The following is a 9,081-nucleotide window of genomic DNA, read 5'->3' on the forward strand; positions in this document are numbered from 1 at the left end:
ATTTATTCAATGACATTAGATCCCACATCTTCTGGATTCCAGAGTATAATGAAGAAGAGCAGAGACATCGAGCCTTCTGTAGTGAGCAACTACTGGATTCTTGGACTTTCTTTTCATAGCCTGCCATTGTTGAGCTAGTTAGATCTCGCATGTAAGTCATTCTAACAAATTCCCTTTATACATACATATGTGCATGCATACATAATACATGCATGCATATGTAATACATGCATGCATGCATACATACATACATGCATACATACATATATACTATGTTGTTTTAAAGATGCTTGGTCCAGGGAGTGTCACTATTAAGAGGTGTTACCTATTTGGAGGAGGTGTTTAAGTATGGGGGTGGGCTTTGAGAGAACATCCTCCTAGCTGCCTAGAAGCCAGTCTACTCCTGTTTGTCTGTCGGAACAAGAGAGAACTCTCATCTCCTCCATCTCTATACCTGATTAGATGATGCCATGTTTCATTTCTTGATGATTATGGACTGAAGCTCCAATGGTGATATGGGAACCAGCCCCAATTAAATGTCCTTGTAAGAGTTGCCTTGGTCATGGTGCCCCTTCATAGCAATGACAACCCTTGCTAAGACACCATTCATAATAAATACACACACACACACACACACACACACACAGAGGGGGGAGGGAGAGGGAGAGATGGAGAGACAGAGATGGAGAGACAAAGAGAGAGGGGTCGGAAACAGACAGGAAGACAATCGGGAGACAGAGACATACAGAGAGATTCTAATAAGTTTTGTTACTCTAGAGAACCCTCTTAGTTTGAAATGCCAGAGGCAAAGAAAGGCAAATAGTGTTCCAGTCAAACAGCACTTAGGGAGGACCGAGGCAGCCAGGCAAACTGGAAGTCTGGACTCTAAAGCTGTTTCTCATTGCTTTTGTGCAATTCAAAGTGTAGGCAGATAGCTTCTGAGTTTTTTCTTCCTATTTTGACACAGTGTGAGTCTTACTTTCCGTAAGTGTCAGCAAGTAGGACAATGTGGAGAGTGGATTCTTAGAGACTCAAGCACTTAAAATAGCAGGGAGCCTGGGCAGAACACACCTGAAATAAATATCTTGCAGTGATAGCACATTCTCAAGATGCAACCTGTTTAATTAAGACAGAGAAAGAGAGGTCATGGTGTCAACTCCAATTTTCCAAGTCTCCCTTTATAAATAGAAAGTGTATCAAATGCAAGGATAATTATGAAATAAAATGAGTTGTAAGAGCACATCAGCTCTTTATTTAGTGATTACACTTTAGTCTAATGTTACTTGACATATATGTTTTTGTTTTGTTTTGTCTTGTTTTTGTTTGTTTGGTTTTTAGGTTCTCAATAAGTAATATCTTTTTTACCCTGCTTCTTTAGTCATGCACTATAATTTGTGTATTTTTTCAAGCAAGCACACCGAACTCCTACAGCTTGCTCTTTCTGTCACCAAACATATCTAACCTACCACCACTTCTACTCTCTCACCTAGCTTGCAATGCTGTTTTCAAGCTCCACCACTGTCTCCTAGTTCCAACTACCCCTTGGCACATTTGGTTGGCTTCAGTATGCCCTTCTTCATATTCACATGGGGACCCCTTGGCAGTTAGTGATACTTTAAAACTGTAATTCCTCACAATGTTTCTTTAAGAGGAAAAGAAAACTTGTGGGAAAGTGTCCACAGAAATAACAGTGTTTCCAAAAGATTCTTTAACTCTGAGGTGTGCATTGACATTCTATGATGGATATCTATTCTATGATAGAGCTGATGGATAGAATATAACCGAGAGGCAAGAAGTGACATTGAAGTTGAAGATGTGAGAGGTTTGGTCATGTAATCAGTAGGAAGAGACAGAGCAGGCAGCAGAAAGTTCTGGGATAACTGACAACCCACGTGGAAAAGTATGAAATTAAAAAAATACTTTTAAAGAAATTGAAAAGTACAAAATATTGCAAGTCAGATATATTACCTTCTATATAGCTGAGGCATCGTGATGAGTCTATGGGATAATTTTAAGAGCTAGTCACAAAAACTAGCAACAAAGGAAGTTATATTCTTTAAAATGAAAACATCTAAAAGAATGAAGACTATGGCCTGAATATTTATATCTACACAAAAGTGATTTATTGAAGCTATAACCTAATGTAAGGTTCTTTGAAAGTACAGCCTTTGGGAGTAACTAAGTCAGTGGTTCTTAACTTGTAGGTCTTTGCCTCTTTGGGGGATCTAATGATTCTTTCACAGGAGTCAAATATCAGGTATCTGCATCATCATTCAGAACAGTGGGAACATTATAGTTATGAAGTAGAAACAAAAATAATTTTATGGTTTGGGTTGCCACAATATGATGAACTGTATTAAAGGGTTGCATCATTAGGAAGGTAAATAACCTCTGAACTAGGTCATGAACATGGAGTTTCATAACTGGGATGGAATTCATAGGGGGACCAGAGCAAATCTTGACACTTTAGTCAGGTGAAGACATAGTTAGAGACTGGTATGCGAGGAGGATCCTCAGTAGACAACACCATTTTATTGTTAGTTTGGCCTTGAACTTTCTAGGTCTCACATTGAAAATATGAGTTTTGATTGTCCGTAAAGTAGGTGGTTTATGCTATTTTTCTACAGCAGCAGAATCTGACCGATACAATCTCTCCCTGCTCATTAAGGGCCAACCCAATAGCATCATAATGAAAATGACAGAGAACATTTGTGTCAAATATGTTGACAAGATACTGAACCAATAAGAAATAATAGTTATAAGATAAAAAGACATAAATATCAGTCAAGACATATAACTAATTAAATAGAACGTGAAGTGTAAATTAGCACACAACTTGTAGATTGAGTTTAAATGGACAGAGAACCTATAAAGATGAATAGGTATTTAGGGAGATGTAAAGCTCATAAGGAAATTTTACTCTACACATGCCAGATTGCCAGACATTTAAAAGCTTATAATTAAAAATATCATGTGAAGGCTTTGAATATGGATGGATCTATACAATGATGGAGGAAATGAAAATTAGAATACATCCTGTGGTATATGGTTTGTCGAAATCCAGTGAATTTGAAACCATGCATTATTTTAGACTTCCGTATATTAGCATCAGGCCCATGGATTCATGGACTGAGCAATTGCACAGAATGTTCTTAGTGTCATTTTCAGTCACAGAGCAGAACTGTTTTGCTCACCCTGACGCTGTCTCATTTAATGGCCATTTGTAGGGAAATTGCTATGGATACTCTAGAATAACCATGCAGACCATTTGCGAACAATTATGACCTAGACACATTTCCTTCCCAATGGTTACGACAACACGCTACATTTTTTATTCATTGGGTCGATTGTTTAGTTATTTTGTCTGACTCTGTATATAATAGCTCATGACTATCCAATGCTTGTAGAGAGATCGCCAGTCTCTGTTAACACAAGCAAACTGCAGCTGCATTTTGCAGTTCAGAGCAATGTGGCCTTAGCATTTTTTCCCCAAAAGCATCTGTTGTAACGCTATCATAGACTTCAGAGAAACAAGAGGAAATATCAACTTTTCAGTGCTTAATTTAGAAGAAATGTGAATTATTTCAGTGAAAGTGACTTAGAAGTATAAGATAAATACTGCAAGGAAAGGCCAATACAGGGGAGAGAAGTTCTCAGCCTCCTAGTGTATTTTACGTCATCCCTGAATCATTTTTGGTTGATCCTGAAACATGAAGTTCAATTTAAGCTTCAATATATGTGTGTGATTTTCATGGCACTTGATACACAAATAGAAATATGTTAGTGCATTGATACCCTTCCCCAAATTCCAACTAACTCTTCACTTTCCACTTATGAACTTAAATGATCAATTTAAATATTCAGTTGATATTTGCAGATTCTATCTTAGTATATTTGAAATGTTCAGTAATATTCTGGGATTAATGAGTATGTGTAATTGCCATTATAATAGAATGAGGAATGGAATACTAATCAAGTCTAATAAGAAATCTCATGAATAAGCTTGTAATCTAGAAGATGTAGCCATCTAAATTTAAATTATATCTATATGAATAATTTTCATATGAAACTTTAAAAATTAACTGTATTAATTCCTTTCAAAAGAAAAATGTCACTATTCTTGAAAGATACTTTTGAAATATTATCTGCCATACCACATGTATACCCAGTGTCTGGGTAGGTGAAAGGAATGTTTTAGACCCCCTGGAAGTAGAGTCATGAATTGTGGTGAACCACCATGTGAGTGCTGCTAAACAACCCAAGGCCCTGTGCTTGTACAGTAGATTTAATAACTGAGCCATTTGTTTAATATGACCTATAGAATTCTAACATGGTAAAACAAAAGCCTTATCTAAGTTTTGGCATACAATAAAGTCTTCATAAGCAGTTGTGTGGTCATAAAAAGCAAAGAAATAATCATATAGTCTCAAATAAATGAAGAAATTAGGAAGTCAAATAAAAATACATTATAGATATCCTTAAAAAAGAAATATTATCTGCCAAAATTTTTAGCATATATGTGTTCTTTGGATAAAAAAGAGTCAACTTCATAAAATTATTTAGAACTGCAAAGAAATAGTCTACGCAAAAACCTGTGATAGGTCTGAGCCTTCCTAAGTGGAGTATTTGGTTGTAGCTTGAACCTAGAAGCAAGAGTCCAAAATCCAATTATACCCAATATCTGGATAACAGAAAGAAGATAAGACTTATCAAACTTCAATTTCTTCAAAGTTTTTAAAGAGCTTCAGCTGAGTGTTTATCAGGGAAATGCCCAGTAATCAGCCTGAGACACAGCCCTTTCATAGGAGACAAAGGAATACTACTATTTACATCGTTTGGAGAATGTTAATGATGAGTGATTAGCATAGAACCTAACAGAGGACATGTGGCATCTATTGGTAATGATGCCATCCACACTCCTTACCTGACTTGCCAACACAGGGACTGACAAATACAGGGACTGTGATAGCAGCTCCTTCTGTCCCAGGTACGTCTGAAACTTCCTTGGAATTTGTTACTTGAAAAATGAGTTATGAATAATGCATCTGAAATTTCACTCTATGTCATCCAAATTTCTAATTTAATGAGGATTGACAGTGGCTACCTTTGTCTATTCCAGTCTTCATGTTCTCATGAATTTTTCCCATTTATTATGAAGTAAGCTACACGTTTGTCATATATAGTCTTTATTATGTTGAGCTATGTTTCATCTATTTCTAATTTCTGCCAGACTTCTAATATGAAGATATGTTCAATACTGGCAAATCTCTTTTTTAAATGAAGATGGTCATGTGATTTCTGCCCCTCAGTTTATTTAGAGTATATTTATCTTACTGCTTTGTTTATACCAGTATGCTCTTGCATCACAGGTATAAGAAAGGTAGTTGTGAATATGATCTTCTTAATTTGTTCTTAAATTTGTTTTGGTAGATATTTTATTTATAATATTGGCATCTATGCTCATTAGAGAAATGGATCTGGGGCTGATTTTTTTTGGTTGTTTCTTGTAAATTTTCTGACTTTGCTGTCATAATAATATTGGTAGAAGCCTGAGGTTTTTAGATACCACTGAGCTTATTACAGAGGTTTCAGCTGAGTGCTTATCAGGGAAATGCACAAAAATCAGCCTGAGACACAGCCTTTACCTTTCCCCCCACTAATGTTTATCAGGAAAATGTAGAGAAACAGGCCTGAAAGACAGCATCTGCCTCTTTTTAAGTAGTGACACTAAACTCACCACTTCTCAAGATGTTGTTCTCTTCTAAGCAGAAGTCATGTACACAGGAGGGAGGCCCAGGTATCCATTGGCCCTCTGTCCCAGACAAACTCCTGACAAAGCATCAGAGGAAGCAAAAGTTCCTCGAGTGGAGAAAGGCCAGGAGTACAGCTTGTCAGAAGATTCTGGAATCAAGCAAAATGAAGACCTGATGCCAGAGGAAGAAGTCCTTCCAGCTGTCCTCTCTCTGATATAAGGGAAATTTTAGATGCCACAATGCACAATGAGGATGCTCTACGCTGGGATCACCGTAAGGCCAGCCCTGGTTGGAGTCTGTATTACCAGCTTGGCAATCTCCATCTATCAGGTGTCAGTACCAAGCTAACTTCTAGTCAAGGTACAAAAGCACAGGGAGAGACTTCTGTTAAGAACATCTGCTCTGGGCACCCAACCCTGACGCTTTTATTGAAGACATGCTATCCTTGCAAACAGGAGCCTAGCATGGTTGCCCTCTGAGAGGCTCTGCCAGCATCTGACTGAGGCAGATGTAGATATTTACAGCCAACCATTGGAACCCCCAGTACAAGAGTTAAGAGAAGGACTGAAGGAGAGGAAGGGGTTTGCAACCCCTTCAGAAGAACAACAGTGTTAACTAACCTGAACCCTTGCAAGCTCCCAGAGACTGAGCCACGAACCAAATAGCAAACATGGGCTGGTCTGTGGCCCCTGGCACATATCTAGCAGAGGACTGCCTTGTCTGGTCTCAGTGAGAGAGGATGTGCCTAATCCCGTAGAAACTTGATAACCCATGGAAGGGGAATGCGGGCAGGGGTGAGGTGGGGATTGGTGAGTTGGTGAGGGAGCACCCTCTCAGAAGCAAAGGGGAAGGAGGATGGGGTTAAGAACTCTGGGTCTGGGAGGTGGGACAAGGAAGGGGTAGCATTTGCAATAAATAAAGGAGTATACTACTACTGCTACTACTACTACTACTACTACTACTACTACTACTACTCCTAGAATGTCTTCTCTGCCTCTAGCAGGCTTTGCATGTGTGGCTGCTGTGTCGCATGTGCATCAGTAGGGAGGAGAGAGAGAGAGAGAGAGAGAAAGAGAGAGAGAGAGAGAGAGAGAGAGAGAGAGGAGAGAGAGAGAAAGAGAGAGAAAGAGAGAGAGAGACAGAGAGAGAGAAAGAGAGGGAGAGAGAAAGAGAGAGGGGGGGTGTTATGTCTACACTCAGTGTTCTGATCTGTGAACACCGGAATGTTTAGTAGCCTAAAAACCACTGAAAAAAGTGAGCCTGAGGCTACCACCAGGCTGGCCTCAGGAAGGCCCAGGTGGGCTCCCAGGACAAGGAGCAAGCTGGAGACTAGAAGAACCCCACCTGGGAACTAGGGCCCAGGAGAGAGTAAGGTCAAGATAGACAACTTTTTTTTATTCGATATTAATTTATTTACATTTCAAATGATTTCCCCTTTTCTAGCCCCCCCCACTCCCCGAAAGTCTCGTAAGCCCCCTTCTCTTCCCCTGTCCTCCCACCCACCCCTTCCCACTTCCCCGTTCTGGTTTTGCTGAATACTGTTTCACTGAGTCTTTCCAGAACCAGGGGCCACTCCTCCTTTCTTCTTGTACCTCATTTGATGTGTGGATTATGTTTTGGGTATTCCAGTTTTCTAGGTTAATATCCACTTATTAGTGAGTGCATACCATGATTCACCTTTTGAGTCTGGGTTACCTCACTTAGTATGATGTTCTCTAGCTCCATCCATTTGCCTAAGAATTTCATGAATTCATTGTTTCTAATGGCTGAATAGTACTCCATTGTGTAGATATACCACATTTTTTGCATCCACTCTTCTGTTGAGGGATACCTGGGTTCTTTCCAGCATCTGGCAATTATAAATAGGGCTGCTATGAACATAGTAGAACATGTATCCTTATTACATGGTGGGGAATCTACTGGGTATATGCCCAGGAGTGGTATAGCAGGATCTTCTGGAAGTGAGGTGCCCAGTTTTCGGAGGAACCGCCAGACTGCTTTCCAGAGTGGTTGTACCAATTTGCCACCCCACCAGCAGTGGAGGAGTGTTCCTCTTTCTCCACAACCTCTCCAACACCTGCTGTCTCCTGAATTTTTAATCTTAGCCATTATGACTGGTGTAGATGAAATCTTAGGGTTGTTTTGATTTGCATTTCCCTAATGACTAATGAAGTTGAGCATTTTTTAAGATGCTTCTCCGCCATCCGAAGTTCTTCAGGTGAGAATTCTTTGTTTAACTCTTTACCCCACTTTTTAATAGGGTTGTTTGTTTTTCTGGAGTCTAACTTCTTGAGTTCTTTATATATATTGGATATTAGCCCTCTATCTGATGTAGGATTGGTGAAGATCTTTTCCCAATTTGTTGGTTGCCGATTTGTCCTCTTGATGGTGTCCTTTGCCTTACAGAAACTTTGTAATTTTATGAGGTCCCATTTGTCAATTCTTGCTCTTAGAGCATACGCTATTGGTGTTCTGTTCAGAAACTTTCTCCCTGTACTGATGTCCTCAAGGCTCTTCCCCAGTTTCTTTTCTATTAGCTTCAGAGTGTCTGGCTTTATGTGGAGGTCCTTGAACCATTTGGATTTGAGCTTAGTACAAGGAGACAAGGATGGATCAATTCGCATTCTTCTGCATGCTGACCTCCAGTTGAACCAGCACCATTTGTTGAAAAGGCTATCTTTTTTCCATTGGATGTTTTCAGCCTCTTTGTCGAGAATCAAGTGGCCATAGGTGTGTGGGTTCATTTCTGGATCTTCAATCCTGTTCCATTGATCCTCCTGCCTGTCAGTGTACCAATACCATGCAGTTTTTAACACTATTGCTCTGTAGTATTGCTTGAGGTCAGGGATACTGATTCCCCCAGATTTTCTTTTGTTGCTGAGAATAGTTTTAGCTATCCTGGTTTTTTTTTGTTGTTCCAGATGAATTTGATAATTGCTCTTTCTAACTCTGTGAAGAATTGAGTTGGGATTTTGATGGGTATTGCATTGAATCTGTATAGTGCTTTAGGCAAAATGGCCATTTTAACTATATTGATTCTACCGATCCATGAGCATGGGAGGTTTTCCCATTTTTTGAGGTCTTCTTCCATTTTCTTCTTCAGAGTCTTGAAGTTGTTGTCATACAGATCTTTCACATGTTCGGTAAGAGTCACCCCAAGATACTTTATACTGTTTGTGGCTATTGTGAAGGGGGTCATTTCCCTAATTTCTTTCTCAGCCTGCTTATCCTTTGAGTATAGGAAGGCCACTGATTTGCTTGAGTTGATTTTATAACCTGCCACTTTGCTGAAGTTGTTTATCAGCTGTAGGAGCTCTCTAGTGGAGTT

General features: G+C 39.4%; 3 pseudogenes; 2 read left to right on the forward strand and 1 right to left on the reverse strand.

The window, feature by feature from the left end:
- The window catches only part of LOC127667096 (60S ribosomal protein L5-like), a 2,162-nt pseudogene extending 1,690 nt beyond the window's left edge, over nucleotides 1–472 (reverse strand).
- A 6,270-nt stretch (nucleotides 473–6,742) lies between these two features.
- LOC127667161 (uncharacterized) lies at nucleotides 6,743–6,813 on the forward strand (annotated as a pseudogene).
- A 123-nt stretch (nucleotides 6,814–6,936) lies between these two features.
- Nucleotides 6,937–6,988, forward strand: LOC127667162 (uncharacterized; annotated as a pseudogene).
- Nucleotides 6,989–9,081: the final 2,093 nt, after the last annotated feature.

Source organism: Apodemus sylvaticus, chromosome 16 (genome assembly GCF_947179515.1).
Source record: "Apodemus sylvaticus chromosome 16, mApoSyl1.1, whole genome shotgun sequence".
Lineage (NCBI taxonomy): Eukaryota > Metazoa > Chordata > Mammalia > Rodentia > Muridae > Apodemus > Apodemus sylvaticus.